Here is a 22096-nt window from a genome sequence, read left to right as displayed (position 1 = left end):
GTTCTTGTTAAATTTCATGCCATTTATGATTGCCCAATCCTCCAGTCTATCTAGATCTCTCTGCAAGGCCTCTTTGTACATCAAGAGAGTCAACACCACCTCCTCCCTGTTTGGTATCATCAGCAAACTTGCTAATGATGTGTTCAACTCCTGCATCCAGATCATGAATATATTGAACAGGACTGATCCCAGACTTGAACCCTGAGGAACAACACTGGTGACTGGTCACCAGCCAGATGTAGCCCATTCACTACAACACTTTGAGTTCTTCCCTTCAGCTGGTTCTTCACCCAGCACACTGAACCTGCTCATTCCACAGCTGGACAGCTTGTCCAGCAGGATGCTGTGAGAGACAGTATCAAAAGCCTTTCTAAAATCCAGAAAAACAACAACCACTGCCTTCCTTCATCCACTAGAGGGGTGACCTTATCATAGAAGGTTATCAAACTGGTTAAACAGGACTCTCTTTTTGTGAACCCATGTTGACTGTGCCTGACGATTGCACTCTTCTTTCAATGCCTTTCAATAGTACCTGGTATAATCTTCTCCATATTGTTCCAGAAACTGAGGTTAGACTGACAGGTCTGTAGTTTCCTGGGTCTTCCCTCACACCCTTTTTGCAAACTGGAATAACGCTGGCTGGCTTCCAGTCAGCGGGGACGTCCACAGACTCCCGAGGCCTTTAATAGAGATCTCTACATGTATCTCTGTACATGTTACTCAGCCATTTACATGAGCATTAAAGCTTTTAGAGAGGTTATGCGTCCCTGTTTGGTCTGTAATTTATAAATCTTAGCAAAATACAACAATCTAAAATTATTGGATCTTAGATACTAGTTTGAAGTGTCTGCATTTATTGGTATCATTATAAGGTATTTTTGCATGCTGCGTAGCTAAGTTAGAAGTAGATGGGCTATTACATAAGAATAGCCTATTTCTGGTAGAATTGTGTATTGGGCTAAAGGGAACACAGTTATATTTCTGATGCTTCGATGTCAAATTCAAGTACATATGCCAAATTAAGCATAGACCTAGTCAACAGTTATAAACAAGATGCTCTAGACATGCTGCAAATGAATTTCCAGTGCCAGTCTTTCACATAATAGTAATAGCCTTATCCATCTGTTTTTCTATGTCTTCTCTGCCTTACTCATTTAAAGAGGAAAATGCCTGATTCATTGTGGCATGGAAGAAATAAAAAGTAGGGATTTTTAATCTGCATTTCTGAGAAATCAGATCTATGTAATTACATTTTCTGTTGTCCTTCTCCCCTTAGTAGGTTCTGAAGTTGCTGACTGGTAATATAGGCAATGCAGAGGTCCCATACGTAATAATTCTGCTCCTCTAAGATCTGTGAAAACAGGCAGTTAGGTAGAGAAGAGAGGCTCAGGCTACAACCTTGACTGAAAGCTGCAGTGTGTCTGTATTAGGAATGAGGAGATATTACGGGATTACTACCTGATGGGAAAGCTTCTTTTAGGGCTTGCACTCTACCAAATTCAGAGTAATTCAACCACAAGGCCACAGGAGATCAGGGTGTTTGTTTTTATTTTCTGAGTTACTCAGTTGTTCAATTAGTCAAAGAGAGAAGAGAAATTCCAGAATTCACTACAACTTGAACAAGGCAGCACAACCCTTAGCACATGGTCAGAACACTGTAAATTACCAGATTAAGCATATGTTTATGTTAACTATAGTTTTGGAAGTTAACTGCTACTATGTAAATCTGCATTTTCTTTTACATTTCATCTAGATTTTGTTTAAATGACCTTGTTCTGTTATTTATAGTGATATATGTGCCTGTAGGTATTTTTAGACAGTCACTCTTTAATTTTCTGTTTATCAGTTACAAATGGATGTGCAAGAGAATTGGAGGGTTTAGGAAGGAGCAGGAAAGGATCCACTGATGAAAGGTCACATCATCTAAAGTGTGAATGTTCATACTAAACATCATAATGGTTATAGATGTCATTGCAGAAATCTAGTCTAGGAAGGAACTTTACTTGGGATGGAGTTAAATTTTTTAGCAACCACATAACCTCAATGGTAGCAGCCAGAGAAGTAGCATTAAAATATAATAACATACAAATTTATGAAGCATCAACTTTGATAAAATTAAATAATGAGTTAATTTTTATATTTACATAAGCATATATATAGACAGCATTAGAAGTGACATTTCAATGGAATTTCATGAGGGCATACTGGAGGGGACAAGCATTGCAATTCATTGTCACACTTTCAAAGAGGGAGTGGGCAAAGGAATGGAAACAGCACTCAAAAAATCCAGCAATAATAAAGTAAGATATAATGCAGAGAAATCTGCTGAAACTGTAATACAGCCAAGGAAAATGGGAGAGTTGGTTGCCTGAAAGCAAAACCTTTCACGTGGCAACAGTGACTGAAGAGTCTATGAGTGTTTGAGTGTGTGCAGTGAAGACAAGCTTTGGGTAAATGTATACTTTTATCTCAGAGCTGTTGACATGTATCAGTGGCCCAGAATCAATCTACATAAGGAAGCTGCTAAATATTTCACACAGTGTAATCTCTAATGACCCTTTTTTGATTTGTAAATTCTGAGCATAAACAAGTTTCTTGAAACTTTTTTTTTTTTTTTTTTTTTACTACATACAGCATTAATTCTCCAATAATCTTTGCATATAGTTATTAATGTCCCAGGCATGTTGTACTCCACATGCTGTATGTCCCTGTTTCAGGGGCACTAGATGGATTGCTTATGCCACTGCACAATGCTGGTTTTCTGAAGAGTTTTGAAAAATAACTTGAGTATTACCTTTTTTTTTTTTTTCTCCAATCTGTAAAACCTCTAAGCTGTGAAAGCTTTATTGAGACTTTTCTTACCATGTATGATATATCCACAGTACGTGCCAGCCAGTAAACATTCTTGGTTTTATAGATTTACTTAAGCCAACAAAACTCCTTCTCACCACTGGGGATTAAGGATTCTTTTTCTGCTACAAATCTTTGTTTAAAAGCATTGGTATTTTATGTTTAAGTGGATCTACAGTGTATCTAAATTCTGTAAACTGCGTGAACAACCACATGTGTTTGTAGTTTGTCTACCATTTTAGCACAGGTAGGTCTGAGAATCCAAGATGAAAGTAGTCAAAATCATGAGTAATACTGCTGCTCTAATTAATTCACTTTGAACCATCCTTATAAACTGTTCTGCTACTGTGTACTTTCATAGATGGACCATGTGCTAGAACAGCACGTGACCCATAATAGACCAAGTAGCATGCTGCACAATTTTGTACATTAAGGAAGTGAAAGAACATAGAAGTTCGCATATCTAATATTCAACTAAATAGTGATCAACTGCTTCTCTGCTCATGAGGTAGACTCATTTATGTAATGGCATTGTTTTTGCTACTGATGTGATGAACAATATAATTGAAGAACTGAAGTGCGTCAGGTCTTACTCCATTCTTCATTTGTTCCTGTTTTAGGTCTCACAGTTCAAAAAGGGGAAAGAATTATCAAATATTCAAATGGTAGTTATTCAAATAATAGAGACCTTTTCTCCTCCTAGATCATCACTGCATTCTGATATGGTCATGACTGATATGGGTGTTAACTGGCTTCTGGATTTTCTTGGCTTGTATTAAAGGGAAGGAGAGAGAAAATCATCGTCAATATAGTTTTACAAATTCTCAGAGTTTTTCCCAGAGCTAGCTTAGTGTAGCGGTTCAGGTAAGAAACTGAGAATAGTGGGATCATATACTAACTGTGACACTAGACGTGGGCCGATTCTGAAAATTTTAGGCATTTCCACAGACATCTGATCCCCTGGGAGTGATGATGAAGGGCAATGGAGAAAGATCAGTGCTTCTGAATGGAGATTCTGTCCAACCACGATGCGAGTCGCTCTCTGCAGCTGCCTTTTTCCTCTCTTGGACTGCAGAGGGCACAGGACTGAAGATACCATCCCCAGCTTATGCACCTTAGTCAACTGCCAAATTGCAGTGTGAGGAATCCAAACCAAACTACATGTCCTTTAGTGACTCAAGTCCCTGTCTTTAGTATCTGTAGGTGGTAATATTTATCCATCTTCTTAAAATACTTTTAGGTAGTTGAATAAAAGAAGCAGTGCCAGTATGACTATGAGTTTAACTTTTAGGATTCAGATTTTCCTTGATTTTTGTAAAATCTTGAGTTTAACAGGCAATTTATGTATGTTATAAAGCCATATGCAAGTCATGGATCTAAACACAACCTTTTTTAATTCGGGGAGTATGGATGCAGTTCTAATACTACTTCTATTAATTCGATAATACTTACTGTATTTTCTATTACAAAAACTTGCTGGAAGTTGGTATTTCTAGTGGGGAGCTAGACATCTCCTCGAAACTGTGTACCAACAGGTTCATTTTGTGGCTTCTTCAACAGAGGAGCCAAAGTTGAGAAGGCTAATTGGTATTTATAATAGGTCTTAAATGATGTTCTTTTTAGAACTTAACTGATGTACACTCCAGGGTAAGAAACTTAGCCTGTTCTGTATGCACAAGGTATGTTCTAAGAAGAACTGGAGAACCAGAACCATACTTCTGTCTAATCCATCACATTTCACAGAAGAGCTGAACATAGTCATTGTTTTTATATTTTCTTTCTGAGAGCAGTAGGAAGTAATCATACTGCTTCACTGAGTGTCACAGCTGCTTCACTAGGTTGTACTGTCCCTAACTGGAACTGAACAAATGTCCCAGGATGGTGCCTGCAAGAACCTCTTTACCTGAATAATTGTGCTCCACACATGGTGTAAGAAAGACGTCTTGATATTTTCAGTAATAATAATTGTATTGTATAGTATTTCAGTGTTCTGAAGTGTTCATCACATAGCCAGGGAGTCTCTCTCATGGCTGTTCTTGTGTCCTTACTAAATTCTAGTTCAAGTAACACATTTTCCTAAACAAAAATTCATTTTCACAGCTCAAATGATTTTTATTTCCTTTTTACAGGGTATCACAAGGATTCCTGGTGATCCAGGGTAAAAGTGAAGTTTGGGCCTCTCATTATAGGGTATACCTTAATGAGTAAGGACTGCTGTCATAACAAAGGAGCCTAATTCTATTTCCTTATTCCTTTCTGGGCAACTAGATCTATTTGCTACAGTATATTTTTCCTGTGTGTCATATGCCTGTTGTTTTCCATTATAACATGGCAACATCTTTTTTTTTTTTTTTTTTTTCCTGCTTATGTGTGTTTAAAAACACTTTATAAAGTATTGTGAACTCTCTGCTGGTGAAAGACACTGCATAAATCTTCAGTATCAATAGTGACTGTGCATTTCAGTATTAAATTAACTTACAAGAGCAGTATATGTATGACTTATTGAGAACTGAAAGACAGCCAGCATTGCTGGCTGCTTCCTGCTCTATCTTATATGGAAAGAAACTGTTGTCAGTGGAAGTGGGAGTCTGTACCTTATTTGAATTCTTAGTCCTATGGAATGGAATGCTATTGCAATCTGTAGCATTATATGTACATCCCTTCTGTCTTCTGCTCAGCAGCAAAGTACTCTTTAGCAAAAAAAGAAAGTTCTAATACGTTCCCGTACCTAGTTTTCATGCTGGAGCTAAAACATCTAAAGTTAAAAGCTTTTCAAATCATCCTTATCAAAGCAGAATGATCAAACACAAAGGAACATTGCCAAGGCTAGAATATCTAAACATCAGCCATTCTTGATGCTGATTTTGTCATCTGAAACACCTCAGTTTCAGGATCACGTGTTTAAATGATACTGCATGTTCAAAAGACAGTCAGTAAAGATACATGATTCACTGCTATGGAATTTGTACTTATTTCCTTCTTCCTCAACTTACGGGAAATATTGTTCTTAGAAATGCCCTCACAACTGTGATATTTCACAAACATATATTTACTTCTATCCTAACAGCAGTGGTCAATTTTACAAAACATAATAATGTATGTACTTGAAATCAAATTGTTAATGACATGCACATCAATCTGGGTAACTGTCAAGTATCACTTAGCAGAAACAAGCAACTAAAATTGTGCAACTTGGGTTGTCATTAAATACAGTTGTATACATCTAATTTGTTTAGGAGCAGCTTGGTAGCCTAACTGTCAAAGCTCAGACAGTTAGGCTTAGGTGACTGAAAATTGCTATCAGGATGTTTCATCCCTTCAAGAAGATCAGGTGCTTTTTCTTAGCCATTTCTCCATTTGAAGACATGAAGAGCAGTAGATTCAAATGCACATCAGACTTCCCTTTCTCTTGGTAGCAGAAAGCCTTTACACAAGAGATCAGCGATATTTTTAAACATGGAAGTATTCCTGTATGCATGCTTCCTGAGAGCTTTACCCACAGAAGTAGCACAGGAATTTATTCTGAAACCTGCAAGGGTTTACAGTCACACTTGACAGGAAGCAGCAAAGGCAGGCTACTCTGTAAGGGAAAGGAAGCTAGGGGCCAAGGCAGGCAGGACTGTGGCCTAACTAACAAGCATGCACTGCTACTTTGCCTGAGTGTGAAGAGCAGAGCAGGTCTTGTGATCATAGCAAGGCTTGGCCAACAGGTCAGATCACCAGGCAAGCTGATGATAAGACAGCTGCATGATCAAGCCAGAAAGTCAACTAAGCAGGTCAGGATGAGAATCGAGTCAGGAAGGTAGAAGACCAAGCACAGGCATTCCTGCAACAAAATTCAAAGACTGAGAACAAGAGCCTGAGCTTAAAAGCATCTCTGGAACAAAGGTGCACAGAACCCCACCTCTCACAGCTTTTTCTCACACCACTTTTTCTACACAGCCCTCTGACTCAAGGTCACAGAGCAGCATGATGCCAGTGCTGAGCCTGAGCCGTAGGCAGCTAGGTCATAAAATCATAGAGTCATAGGAAATCTCAAGTTGGAAGGAGCCCAAAAGGATCATCAAGTCCAACTCCCTGCTTCTTACAGGACTATCTAAAACTAAACTATATGACTAAGAACATTGTCCAGACACTTCTTGAACTCTGGCAGGCCTAGTGCTGAGACCACTTCCATGGGGAGCCTGTTCCAGTGATCAGCCCCCCTCTCAATGAAGACCCTTTTCCTAACATCCAGTCTGAACTTTCCCTGACACAGCTTCATCCCATCTCCTCGTGTCTTATTGCTGGTCACCCAAGAGAGGACATCAGCACCTTCCCATCCACTGCCATCCTCAAGGAAGGTGTAGGCTGTGATGAGGTCACCCTCAGTGTTACTTGCCAAAGCTTTTATGCATGAGGCCACCATCCAACTGGAGCTATGTTTGTAATTGCTCTTTAATAGTTCTGTCAAAAGTATTTTATTTGAAAACAAACAATTTAAACATGTTTAAGATAAATTGTGTTTAAGATCAACTGACTCATTTAACAGAACTGGGTTAAGGAGCAGCTACACATGCACTGATACTGGTAGGTCTTTAGGGGAAACAATGTCTTGATTCAAGTTGACTGCGGCTAGACCAGGATGTCTAAAATGTCCTTACATACTTCATACTCTAAAAATGTTAGTTTTGGAAATTAAGACTGGAAGGTATCTTCTGAGCAGCTAAGTTTCATTACAAGCTGTTGTGGGAAGATGTGTCTTCTAATCCCTTTCATAAACTCATCAAATTCAACCTCTAAACTATTTTCTTCTGCTGGAGGGTCTGTGCAGAAATCTCTTTATTCTGAAGTTTTTTAACATTTAAGTTTATGATCTACATGTATCTATAGCCAGTTTATAAACTTTTTTTGTTATGCCAACGTAATCCTCTAGTTTCATAGAACTGCAGAATGGTTGAGGTTGGAAGGGACCTCAAGATCATCTAGCCCAGCTTGAGCCAGGGTTACCTAAGGCAAGATGCTCAGGAGCATGTCTAGCAGGGTTTTGAATATCTCCAGGGGTGGAGACTCTACAATGTCTCACACAACCTGGGCCAGTGTTTGGCTACCTTCACAATAAGAAAGTGTTTCTACATTGAAATGGAATGTTCTGGCTCATGTTTATTGTCACCATGGAATGGTGGAGTTCAAGATCCTTAGGGCAGCAAGGAGGGCATACAGCAAGATCGCTACCCTGGACTTAAGGAGCAGATGTTGCCCTCTCTGGGGATCTGTTTGGTTTAGCACCGTGGGATAAAGCCCTGGAGGGAAGTGGGGCCTAAGAAAGCTGGATAATATTCAAGGATCATCTCATCCAAACTCAGGAGCAATGCATTCCAACAAAGAAGAAGTCAAGTAAAAATTCCAGGAGGCCTGCATGGATGAACAAGGATCTCCCAGACAAACTCAAACACAAGAAGGAAGCCTACAGAGGGTGAAAGCAAGGGCAGGTAGTCTGGGAGGAATATAGAGAAATTGTTTGAACAGCCAGGGATCAGGTAGGAAAGCTAAAGCTCTGATAGAATTAGATCTGGCCATGGACATCAAGGGCAACAAGAAAAGCTTCTATAATACATAGGTGGTAAAAGGAAGACTAAGGAAAATGTGGACCCTCTCTGGAAGGAAACAAGAGACCTGGCTACCAGGGATATGGAGAAGGCTGAGGCACTCAAGGACTTTTTTTCCTCAGTCTTCACCAGCAAGTGCTCTAGTCACACTGCCCAAGTCACAGAAGGCAAAGGCAGGGACTGGGAGAACGAAGAACTGTCCACTGTAAGAGAAGACTGGGTTCAAGACTCTCTAATGAACCTGAACATGCACAAGTCCATGGGACCTGATGAGATGCATCTACAGGTCCTAAGGAAACTGGCAGATGAAGTTGCTGAGCCACTGTCCATCATATTTGAAAAGTTGTGACAGTCCAGCATAGTTCCCACTGACTGGAAAGTGAGAAACATAACCCCAGACTTGGGGAAATACAAGCCAGTGAGTCTCACCACTGTGCCTGAAAAGATCGTGGAGCAGATCCTCCTGGAAACTGCACTAAAGCACATGGAAAATAAGGAGGTGAATGGTGACAGCCAACATGTCTTCACTAAGGGCAGGTTGTACCTGACAAATTTGGTGGCTTTCTACGATGGGGTTACAGTGTTAGTGGATAATGGAAGAGCAACTGATGTCATCTACCTGGACTTGTGCAAAGCATTTGACACTGTCCTACATTACATCCTTGTCTCTAAACTGGAGAGACATGGATTTGACATACGGACCACTTGGTGGATAAGGAATTGTCTGTGTGGTCGCACTAAAAGTATTGTGGTCAACAGCTCAATGTCCAAGTGGAGACCAGTGATGGGTGGCATTCCTCAGGGGAGGTTATTGGGACTGGCTCTATTTAACATCTTCGTTGAGGACACGGACAGTGGGGTCAAGTGCACCCTCAACAAGTATGCCAATGACACCAAGCTGTGTGGTGTGGTTGACATGCTGGAGGGAAGGGATGCCATCCAGAGGGATCTTGACAGGCTTGAAAGATGGGCCTATGCAAGTTTGGCCCTCATGAAATTCAACAAGGCCAAGTGCAAGGTCCTGGACACAGTTTGGAGCAATCCCAAGCACAAATACAGGCCAGGCAGAGAATGGATTAAGAGCAACTCTGAGGAGAAGTACTGGGAGGTATTGTTGATGAGAAGCTCAGCATGAGCTAGCAACATGCACTTGAAGCCCAGAAAGCTAACCATATCGTGGGCTGCATCAAAAGAAGTACTGCCAGCAGGTTAAGGGAGGTATTTCTCTCCCTCTGCTCTACTCTCATGAGATCCTACTTGGAGTACTGTATTCAGCTCTGGGGCCCCCAACAGAAGAAGGGCACAGACTCATTTGAGTTAGTCCAGAGGAGGGCCACGACCATGATCAGAGGGATGGAGCACCTCTCTTGTGAGAACAGGCTGAGAGAGTTGGGGTTATTCAGCTTGGAGAAGAGAGGGCCCCACTGAGACCTTACAGCAGGCTTCCAGTACCTAAAGGGGACATAGAAGAAAGCTGGAGAGAGACTTTTTATGAGGTCATGTAGTGATATGACAAGGTGTAATGGCTTTAAACTGAAAGAGGGTAGATTTAGATTAGATACAAGGAAGAAATTCTTTACCAACAGGTTGGTGAGGCACTGGAACAGGCTGCCCAGAGAGGCTGTGGATGCCCTGTCCCGGTTCAAGGCCAGGTTAGATGGGGCTTAGAGCAACCTGATCTAGTGGAAGGTGTCCCTGCCCATGTCAGGGGGATTTGAACTAGTTGATCTTTAAGGTCCCTTCCAATCCAAACCATTCTATAATTCTATAATTATATCATCCTTTTACAGAGCTTTAAACTAGATTGGAATGGGGAAGAGGGCAGCATGAGGCCAGTCAGTGACAGGCAATGATATCGCACACCAAAACTTCAGGAGCTGTGTGATATTGAGATTCTTCAGACTGTGTCACAAGGTGAAGGACACAATGAACCACATGTGACATGCTTCTACACTAGTGCATGCAGCATCAGCTAGAAGGCTTGGCCCAGTCCCAGGGATATGATATCATTTGCATCAGTGAAACCTGGTAGGATCAGCCCTGTGACTGGTGAACCACATTGGACGGCTACAGGCTCTTCAGAAGGGATAGACAGGGCAGGAGATGCAGGGGGTGGCACTGTATGTAGCAGAGGGACTGGAGTGCATTGAACTGGCAGTTGGCGATGGCAAAATTGGGAGCCTCTGGGTAAGGATTAAGGGACAGACAAATAAAGCGAATGTCGTCATGGGTGTCTACTATAGGTGACCCAGTCAGGATGATGACACTGATGCCTCTAAGTCATCTGCCCTTATCTTTACAGGGAACTTCAACTTGCCAGATGTCAACTGAGAATATCACACAGCTGGTACAAACAGGTCCGGTAGTTTCCTAAACCTCTGGATGAAAACTTCTTGGTACAGGTACTAAAGGAACTGATCGCGAAAGGTGATTTCCTAGATTTGCTGCTCACTAACAGAGAAGGTCTCATGGGTGAAGTGGTAATTGGTGGCTCCCTTGGCCACGGTGACAATGAAGCATTCAGATCTAAAATCTAAGCTAACAGGAGAAAAACAGCCAGCAAGACTTCATCGCTGGATATAGAAGAAGAGACTAGATTTCTCAGAGACCTACTAAGGTCCTCTGGGAAGAAGTTTTGAAGGTGCTGGGTTCCATCAGTGTTGGTCACTTTTTAAGTACCGCCTCCTAGAAGCACTGGAGCAGGCAATTCCAAGATGTCGAAAGTCAAGTAAATGAGACAAAAAGCCAGCTTGGCTGAGCAGGGATCTTCTTCTCAAAGTAAGGTAAAAAAGAAGAAAGTATGTGGTCAGTGGAAGCAAGGTCAGATGTCATGGGAGGACTACAGAGATGCTGCTCACCATTATAGAGAGGAAATTTGTTTGGCCCAAGTTCAGTTAGAGTTGAAGCTGGCCGGTACTGTGAAGGACAATAAATAGGGCTTTTAAAAATATGTTAATGGCAAAAGGTAAGCCAGAAATATAACATTGGCCCATTACTTGATGAGTGTGGTCACCCCATAAGCAGGGTCATAGATAATGCTGAGATGTTTAATGCTTTTTTGTCTCAGTCTTCAACACCAAAGATGGGCTATGGGCTAGAGAACCGTGGCTGTGAGAATGAAAAACTCTCAATCAACCCCAAACTTGTGCAGGATTTGCTATTTTAGCTAGATTGCTGTAAGTCAATGGGGCCTGATGTGATACATCCAAGGGTACCTGAAGAGCTGGCTGGTGTTATAGCGAGGTCTCTGTCCATGATTTTTCAGTGCTCCTGGGAATCTAGAGATGTCTCAGTTGACTGGAAGCTGGCAAACGTTGTCCCAATCTACAAGAAGGGCAACAGGGATGATCCTGGCAACCACAGGCCTGTCAGCCTCACTTCTGTGCCTGGCAAAATCATGGAAAAGATTATTCTGGAAGTTATTGAAAAACACTTGAATGACAGTGCAGTCATTGGTCCCAGCTGGCACAGATTCATGAGGGGAAAGTTTTGCTTAACAAACTTAATTTTGTTCTACAACAAGGCTACCCATCTAGTTGCCCAAGGGAAGCCTGTCAATGTGATCTTTTTGAATTTCAGTAAAGCCTTTGATACTGTCTCTCACAGTATTCCCCTGGACAAGTTGTCCAGCACACAGCTGGATAAACACACAGTGCAGTGGATGAGCAATTGGCTGATGGGCTGGGCTCAAATGGTTCTAGTAAATGGGGTTATGTTGGGTTGGTGACAAGTGACCAGAGGGGTTACTCAGGGATCCATCTTAGGGCCAGCACTCTTCAATGTCTTTATGAATGGCTTGGACACAGGATTTGAGAGAAAACTAAGTAAGATCACCTATAACACAAAATTGGGGGGATTTGTTGACACTCTCAAGGGCAGAGAGGCCCTGCAGAGTGATCTGGACAAATTGGAGAACTGGGCATTCACCAACTGCATGAAGTTCAACAAGAGCAAGTGCCGGATTTTGCACCTGGGACATGGCAACCCTGGCTGTACATACAGACTAGGGGATGAGAGGCTGGAAAGCAGCTCTGTGGAGAGGCATCTGGGGGTTCTGGTTGACAGCAAGTCAAACATGAGCCAGCAGTGTGCCCTGGCAGCCAAGAGGGCAACCGTGTCCTGGGTGCATTAAGCACAGCATTGCCAGCTGGGTGAGGGAGGTGATTGTCCCGCTCTGCTCTGCACTGGTGCAGCCTCATCTGGAGCACTGTGTGCAGTTCTGGGCAACACAGGATAAAAAGGATATAAAGCTACTGGAAAGTGTCCAGGAAAGGGCTATGAAGTTGGTGAAATCTTTGGAGAGAAAGCTGTATAAGGAGCGGCTAAAGTCACTTGGTTTGTTCAGCCTGTAGAAGAGGAGACTAAGGGGAAACCTCATTGTAGCTACAGCTTCCTCACAAGGAGAGCTGGAGGGGCAGGTGCTGGTGTCTTCTCTCTGGTGACCAGTGACAGAACCTGACGGAATGTCAGGAAGATGTGCCAGGGGAGGTTTAGGTTGGACATTAGGAAAAGGTTCTTCACCCAGAGGGTGGTGGAATGGAGGTGTCACGGCCCCAAGCCTGACAGCGTTCAAGAAGAGACTGGACAACGCCCTCAGACCTGTGGTGTGCATTTTGGGGTTGTCCTGCGCAAGGACAGGAGTTGGACTTGATGATTTTTTTGGGTTCTTTCCAACTCAGGACATTCTGTGATTCTATGATAACTGGGAAGAGCCAGGCTCCATCTTCTTTGTGCCACTCTCTTCCCTTAAACATCAGGTATTTGTACAAATTGGTAAGATCCCTCTGAACCTTCTCTTCTTCAGGCTAAACAGTCTCAGATCTTTCACCCTTTCTTCATATGGCAGATGCTCCAAGCCCCCAGTCGTCTTTATTGACAGCTGCTGGACTTGCTTTGGTGTCCTCGTCTCTCTTGTACAGGGGAGCCTAGAACTGGACGAAACACTCCAGATATCCAACTTGGTCATCAACACGTTACTTTTTGTAGAAAGCTTATTAATAAAGAATTAGGAAAAAAGCACTTATCAAGACTAATAACTTCTACTAGGAACTCTTACACCTTATTTTTCAACAGTAACTGTTGTCATCTACCAATCTTTAGCTGCAATAAACCTTATCTTGTAAGCAATTTTTTTTCTTTTTGCTTACGGCATTTCTTTTGCTTTAAAAAAAGAGTCTTTTTCTCAAAAACTGTGTTGGGTAATATACACCTTTCCTAAATCTGTGGTTCATATCTTCCTCTTTCATTAAAAATGCTGTAAATTATTAAAAGCTAAATAACTTTTAAAAGAACGGAAAAATAATGATTATTGGAAATTTTTAAAGATTTTACTAGGTGTCCCAGAATCAAAAAGTAAATGACGTAGTCTAAAAAACCCATTTAGAGGGAAATATAAAACATTCAGAAATAGTAGTTATAAGGAAAGGGAAAAACAAACAATAATTCATATTCTAAAGCAGAATGTAGGAATTGCAGAAAGATTGTGAAAGAAGTAAGTACAGGTGGACAAGCTTATAGCCAGCAGAGTGAAGGATAACCAAGAGTTTTGATTATATTCTCTTCTAATAAAAGAACTTGTCCAGGAACAGTTGAAATGTTCAGTAAATATTTATGATCTACATCTGGAGAATGATCTTGTTTATGGCTTAATATGTGCATCCACTTACTTATAGAAGGATAGGTCAAGTTTACATATCTCAAAAGGACCCTTTCCAGGGAAAGAATGGTTCTACAAAGAGGCTATTTTGAAGAAATTTCATTGCCAAAACCAAACAGGAGGTAGAAAAGTTATTCCAGGGGATTTTCTATATTTCATGTTTAATGAATATTGTATTTAATTGAAATAGGTGCTTCCAGCAACAATGAATGCCAGTTGATGATGGCACCTTAAGAAAATTTTTTCCTCCTAGACTTAATTTTTACTTCCAACTAGAAAATGTAATTTTATCACTATTGTTTTTGAAACAGTCTTAGTCAATAGTATTTTACATTGCATAATGATCCTTCAAACTAAGGCACAGGATGTTTTTGCTTTTTTGTTTCTTTTTATTTCCCAGCAATACTTTATTTCCTCTAGCTTGGATGATGAGGTAGGTGTTCATGTTCTTTGTCACATCTTCCAAAGGTATTTGTTGTGTTATTTTACACAGTGTATAATGTTTGCTGGAGAAGACCAATGGTTCTGGTGTCCTTTTTGAAGGGAAGTGTTTCATAATGCGGTTGAACACTACAATTCAGCTGAACCTTTATAGCACGTGACTACTGAATTACCTACATTTCAAGACATTTCATTACATACATTTCAGCCTAACGTGACACAATGCTCTTGATTCTAAGACTTGCCAGTAAACTGTGATTAACAAAGAAACACCTGCATATCTAGGACTATTTCTTCCATTTTCTTAATTTCTCTCCTTGAATTTTATGATTTTTCTTCCAATTTGCTTCTCAAAAGGGAAGCCTTTTCCTCCCTGCTGCCATCATGCATACATTACAGGAGGCAACTTGTTGTCTCCAAGAAAAGCTTTTGCTTCATCAAAACCATCAAGGAAGTATTCCAAAAAACAGATGGCACACTTTTTCATGCTCTGATCAAGAACATTTTTCACATTAGTCACAGTCCTTTTCAGGGCAGGGAGAGGCTAGGCTCCTCATTTTCATTTTTAAAAATATTTTGAACTAAACAAGAATGTTTATACTCTGAAGTTTAACTGCTCTCTGCTTGTTCTGTTTTTCTAATTACTCAAACATTTTCACTGGAAATTTTGCTCTCTCCATTTTGGTACGGAGAAGAGAAAGACCTGTGGTTCTGGTGGTTCCCACAAACTGCCCCAATAATTGCATTGCCCACTCCAGCAGTGGAAAGAACAGCCCGCAGACTCCTTTGTTAGATGAAGGACATTCATGAGTGCTGGACCAGTTCTGTCTTGCTGATGTTGGTGTCAGATTTACCATTGACTTAATTAGAAGGAGAATCAAGCTCACAGAAATGACAGTGAGAAGCACAATGCAAATTTATACCTACAAAACCATTGTTTACATCAGTCTAGGAGAGGTAAGTACTGAATTGTTTGGCTTTTTGGAAGCTAATACTTGATTTTGCACCAGTAGAGGATCTGCAGAAGAAAAAAAAATTGAAGGCAGAGGAGAGGGCTGTTTGAGTTGTTGGGAGATGATTGCCTATACTGAATTTGCATGTTGGGCAAGTGCTTAATAAAATGCCTCTGCCTCAGGGAGCTAATAAATTGAAAAAAATACATATGACAAAGGCAAGTAAAACACCTATAGGAGGACTTCCTTGCATTGCACTTTCCTCAAAAACCACTGAATAGTTGTATCCCTGTGTCAGGGATTCAGATTCAATCCCTTAATGCTAGCAGTGGCAGACTGGGCAGAAGATAGTCTCAGGTGTTCTTTACTCTCCTTAACATTGTGGTAGTGACAGACAAGTATAAACTAGCTTTAGTGTAACTGAGGTTTGGGCTGCCACAATGGTAGGTTTGTTGCTTCTTTCATAGGACATGCCAATATTAATTTACAAACATTTCTGTAAACCACAGCTGGAAAAAATTGTGTAAGTTAAGTATCTTCACTTTGCTGCCGTGTGGTAGAATTTGGGACCTTACTGGTTATTTGCCCTTTGGAGAGAAATTAGTAACGTGATGTTTGGATATCCTCCAAGTACAAATTCTACATTTACACTGTATATGTCCTTCCTGAGGGGTGCTGATAAGCCACACCCAAATAATTCTGTTTTCTCAGGAATCCTCAGTCCTGATTGCAGTTGGTTCCCTGGAAACAACTTTTAACAAGACTATGGCTTTCTACCAATTCTAGACTGTGCAAAAGTTCACTCCAAAGAGTCTGCATTATAACTAAAACCTAAATGACCCATTGTGCTACATGGTTGTCTCTTACGCTGTGTTTAACATCTTTCACCCTAAGTTGAGGATGCTTTAAAAATGTACTGAACACAATACAGTAAAAGCGAATGTAATAATGTAATGATTTCATGAAATTGTATCAGGTCCTTTAAAAATACTTTTTTACTATCTGTCATTTGGTTCTTTGAAATGTTGGCCAGTTCACTAATGTGGTCAGTAAATATGGGAAAGAACGTGAGATTCTGGCATTTGCCTTTTGCATGAGAGTGAATCACTTTGTTTACCACTTCTGAAATGTTTTCCTTTAGGCATATTGCACTTTGATCTTGTTTGTACTTATTATATATTTGATATTCAATTCAGAAACTTCTTTGACTGCAGCTGAACCAGGAGTTCTTCCTTGGCCCCACTTCTCTGCTAACTGGGGCAGTCTATAGCAGTGAGAATGCTATATAATGGTGTGCACTGATGTATTGTTAACTCTAATTTTAATGATGCACAAGGTAGGAAATTTAAAACTTATTTTCAGAGATGTTTCTTCCGTAGTTTTTCACTTTTACGCCCTGACAGGGCATTGAATTGCATAATCCCAAAAGATCAGGTACCAAAATGTAATACAATACAATCAAAACTGAACTGCACTGTTGTCTGTAATAAGCCATACAGATATATCAATATATCTGCATATAAATATATATATATACACATATATTTGTACACATACATGCATATATAAACACACAGAATAGTGTTCTGTCATACTATATTTGGGGATATGTGTTGTACATTCATGTAGTATAAAGGAATACTAAACAGTAATGTTTATCACTGCTATTTTTAAAGGCACTTGGGATTATGGTATGTGAACACCAAAATAATTAGATTTAATGCTTGTGAAGAACATGGAAAAATAAGAGGGAACTTAATTCTATAAACACAATTCTTAGTTACACCAAGGCTGCATTAAGATGAGCCTAATCATATCTACATTTATGTTTGCTTTAACGCCCTTGTGTCTTGTCTGAGTGATACAAAGGGACCATAATGTGGATATGGCTGTCTTTGTTGTTAGCCTTATTGTACTTATGTTAAACGTTTTTTCTGCTTTCGGTTTTAGTTTGAAGGGAGAGTTGTATATGTAACTATTTATTACTTGTTTGGCTAACAATTTTAGTATAAATGCAATGTATTAAATAACCTCACAGAATGCTGAAACTAGATATAGCTCAGACCACTTCAGTTTTCAGACCACTTTAGTATTATTCTAGCATTATTGTGTGAATCTTTCTCAGTTATGAATTGTGCTGTTTAAGAATACTACTGACCAAAATTCCTTCAACCATTGCATTTTACTTTTTCTCATAAAAAAATAATGGACAATAGAGTGGAATTACTTCTTTTTACAGTCTACATTTCTTTTTATTTATTGATTTGATTTCTGCAGCACCAATTTGATTTCTTGGTTTATAAGGGTACGTTAGTGTCTCTTTAAATCACTTGTGAACCTTTCAATAGCAGAAACCAGTCAGAGCAGCAGCATGCCCCTAGCTATATCTTGCATGTTTGTGTATTATTTAGTAAGTGAGGTTATTTGGGACTCAATTACACCGCATAGTTTCTTCACACTGTTTTTGTTGTGGAACAAGCAAAAGACATGCATAATGGCCCACAGCTCTATGTACATTTCAGCATTTAGCATACTGAAAGCCTACAAGATTTCAGTAAATACTTCGGTTCATCAGAATTTCCAACTGTGAATGCTCCTATTTACATATTTTCCCACAAAAAATAAAGACACTCTAGGGAGAAGTGTTATGAAACCCCACCTACATTGTTCTTTGTATTTATCTCTCAGGCCTCATCCTCTTTGAACGCCTGCAAGATAAGAGGGACTATGTAGCATGCCTGGAATGCTTCTAAATCCAGGGACTTGTAGACCAAAGGGGGAAGCAGATTCCAGAGCCCAGGGCCTCGCATGGGAAGTACTCTGTTATTCCTGAACTCCCAAATAGTTTGGAAGGCCTCTGATTTGGGGCTTTAGTTTTGGACCACAGCTATCTAACTGTTGTGATAACGTACAAGAAATATAAAGAAGAAAATAAAGAATATGTAGCTGCTTTGTCTAAGTATTGGTTAGCAGCTGTAATTCTGAAGGCTAGAAGTTTTTTCTCTTTAAACATAATTACTTCTTCACAGAGAATCTATATTTAATATGACAAAATTTTCTGCTTATTAAATATAGCTAGTTAAACTCTGTGTTTAAAGAGGAGAATTCTAAACAAAATAGGAGTCTATGTAAAAACATGAAGTGTCCATCTCAGAGAGACTGTGGCATTTTCTATTATTTGCTCAAGATTTACTCTTTGTAGAGCAAATAATGCAGTGGTAAGAGTCACGTGTTTGCCCTGTATGTTGATCCCGTACTGCAGATGTGTGCAGAGACTGCAGGAGATGCAGGTTTCTTCGTGGACTTGATTGTGGTATCACATTTCTTACACCCATTTCCCCTTCCCTAATAGATATAGTTAGAATGTAGAATTTCCACTTTTACATAAACTTTTTACAAACCAAACAATTACATGGGTTCAGGCCAAATACACTTTGCATTAAGCAGGAATTGAGAGGAGTAAAATTTGGGCCAGTTTTTATGTAGGTCGATTTAAAGAAGGTACACTGAATTTCATTTTTCATCTTTTTATTAGCTGTGCATTATTCCATATGAAAAACCATTTACCACTACTACCAGTGAGTCAAAGTATTTTTATTTGTAAAATCCTCAGTGGAAGCTAAAAGACCTCCTTTCCTGGATTAGATTGCCACCAGATTTTTACCAACAAAACAGCTGTATAGTTGGAAGTCATCTGCTTGTTGCTGTTATTGTAAAATAAAGTGTGCTAAGCATTATAGAGTAAGTCCATTTATGGACACTCACATTGTGTAAACAGGTTTTCCTGTTTACGTTGTTTGCTCCAAAGTGAATTAAAAGCAACAAAACTCAATTTTGCCTTGGTCATTAAGAAATTTGATGCTGACGTGGCTACTCAGTTCTTTGACAAATCGTTGTCAAATGAACTGCTTATTTTTGTGTCAGGCTGTCTCTCTCACCCATCTCGCTGCTATATAGACAAATGCCAACCCAGGTGAAGGAGCAGGACCTATGTGCCAGCATTCTCCCATACACACCCCACTGATTCTCTTTCGTTGAGTCGGAGAAGTTCTTCAGACACACACATTTCCCCCTGTCAGGGCATGGGGAAAGTGCACTGAGTAGAAATAACTGCCAGTGTTGGTAGCAGCTGACTGTTGCATTTGTCTGTAGTGTCCACCTACATCATCAGTAACTGAGTTATGGAATTTGTCTGCCACACAGCAGAATCATATCAAGCTTTCTGGATCCAAGTCCTTTTGGGGAAGAAATAGGATATGGTTCTCTTGGAGAGTAAGAGTAATACATAGCAATTTAACTGTAAATCAGGATTTTGAAATTTTGGCCCATGGGTTATCTCTAAACTTCAGAGCACATCAACAAGATCTGTCTCCAACAGCTGCCAATCCTTAGGACAGACCTAGGTTGTAGTGTCACCCACCAAGCCTTTCATGTAAACCAGAAAGAAAAGCTTCTAGAAACTACCATTTGAATTGGCTCTGCTAAGCATCGTTATATCTACTACCTCAATTTTCAGCTGTTCCAAGCAAATGGATGGTGCTATCAGAAATATTGTGGATGTCAGAGAAGTCTGCTCAAGCAGGAGTCCACAACATTTTTTTCTTCTACATAAAGCTGGGAATCAATCACTTGCATTTTGGTGCTGTGCTGGGAAACAGCTGTGCTCTGGGTGACCAACTCCATTCACTCATTTGCACTGTGCACGCTTTTAAGCATTTTGTCTGCATGGACTTCTCTCTCGAGCTCCTGGAACTGTATCCCTCCAGCTAAGGATGAGATTTCTTCCAGAAAGAAAGAACTGTTCTGTCCTTAATGCTCTCCTGTCCCATCCTCACCCAGAATCAGGTCACTTTCCCAGACGCTTTTATATCTGCCTCTTCCTCTACTTCATGAACTGGATTTTTTTTTTTTTTTTTTCTGCTTCTAATTCAGCTACATCTTTTACAAGTGTTAGTGAAAGGATTCATCTTGCCTACCTGCCACAACTGAGCCCTAATACCTCATCACAGCTGCTAGAAAGAAGTGCTAATTTAAGAGTGAAATTTATCTGACCCAACTCAGGTGTTCAGTTTGGGATAACATGAAGAGTAACCCTAGAAATGCCTACTTCTTTCTGCAGTAATATCAAAGGGACCTAATATGAGTGGATCATCCATAAACATCTACTTACAGTTCAGTTAATCTGAACTGTATGTGTTGCTCCTCTCCTCCTTCTTCTCATGCTGTATCATAATAGCCCTCCCACCAAGAAATTATGTGACTCCTCCTCATCACTCCAGAATTGTACATGTGTGCCTCAAGCACACATGCTCTTCAAACGCATACCTTGAAAACTGGTATAGCAGTCTCACAGCAAAGAGAATGGCATGCAGAAGACATTTTTCCTCCAATGTAAAATTAATTTGCACTGCATAGTTTTCAGGACAACCCTAGGCTTTCTTTTCATACTGCATAAATAGTATTATCATTAGTAAAACAGATTCTCTCCTTGCCTTCAGAAAGAAACACAATTTTATGTTTCAGTTTTGTATTTAAGTATAAATTTTTATATTTCCTTTGCCTACCACTTTCCAGAATGACATTGTGCTTACTGGATTGTATAATGAACTATTTGGTATTGCCGAAACAGGTTTGAAAGCAGTTTATAAACCAGAAAGTAACATCTGGAAGAGCCTTTATAAATACACAAGTGGATCTTTTCATTACATCTGAAAATTAAAAGCATTTGTTTTGAGATCGTGTGGCAATTTTTAACATGCATGCTGGGTTAACATCTTTGTCTGTAGTAAAAATACCAAAAAGCAAATAAAAATTTATGATATAAAAAGACATCTTAGTTTTCTTCTAATAAAAACAGTTTTATGAATAGCAACATTGTGTGTATGAACATCTATATGAATTTAAGTTATTGTCCATCACATAAAGGAGAATAGTCTGGTCTCTCAAGCCAGTACTGTCCCACATAACAATAAAATCAGGTAGAGAATACTGCAGCATCCTGGCAACAGAATCTCCTTGGAGTCATATGGTGAGGAGGTGGGTTTTGTGCTCTCATGCATATCTATGAAGCAGTGCACATGGCAAGACCTTTACCAGCTAAAGGAACATCAAGGTGCTTGTCAAATTGCTTTTCTTATCACTCATGCTCTAGCAGTACAACTCCTTCCTGAGTCCCATTTCCATTATTCAGGCCCCTCACAGGCCTCCCTGTGCTGCTGTGACCTGCAGAAGAGAATTGCAAAAAGTGATGAATGACCCACAGCTGCAAACTGGGATGCACAGGGCACTTGTGCTCTGGCTTGCACTCTTCCCATATTCATTTCACAGGAAGTGTGTGTGTGCATCATTTATGAAATTCTTTGTGTTAGGTGTGAGCACTGTAGAAGTTAAAAGGTAGAAATTAACAGATAAGCTGGCAACATTTTTGAGAATCTTTCTGAGACTCTCATATCTTCTACCTTTTCACTCAGCCTCTTGTTCAAAAGCAAGGAAGCACATAGGTCCAGAGTCTATGCATAGGAGCTGCTGTGCTCCACATGGAGGAAGTGTTTCTGTATACTGTGTAATGCTTTTTAAGTATTTCTGCAGGTGCTTGAGTCTTCTTTTTT

The sequence above is a fragment of the Patagioenas fasciata genome, chromosome Z, assembly GCF_037038585.1.
Source record: "Patagioenas fasciata isolate bPatFas1 chromosome Z, bPatFas1.hap1, whole genome shotgun sequence".
Lineage (NCBI taxonomy): Eukaryota > Metazoa > Chordata > Aves > Columbiformes > Columbidae > Patagioenas > Patagioenas fasciata.
Note: the sequence above shows the minus strand (reverse complement) of the source record.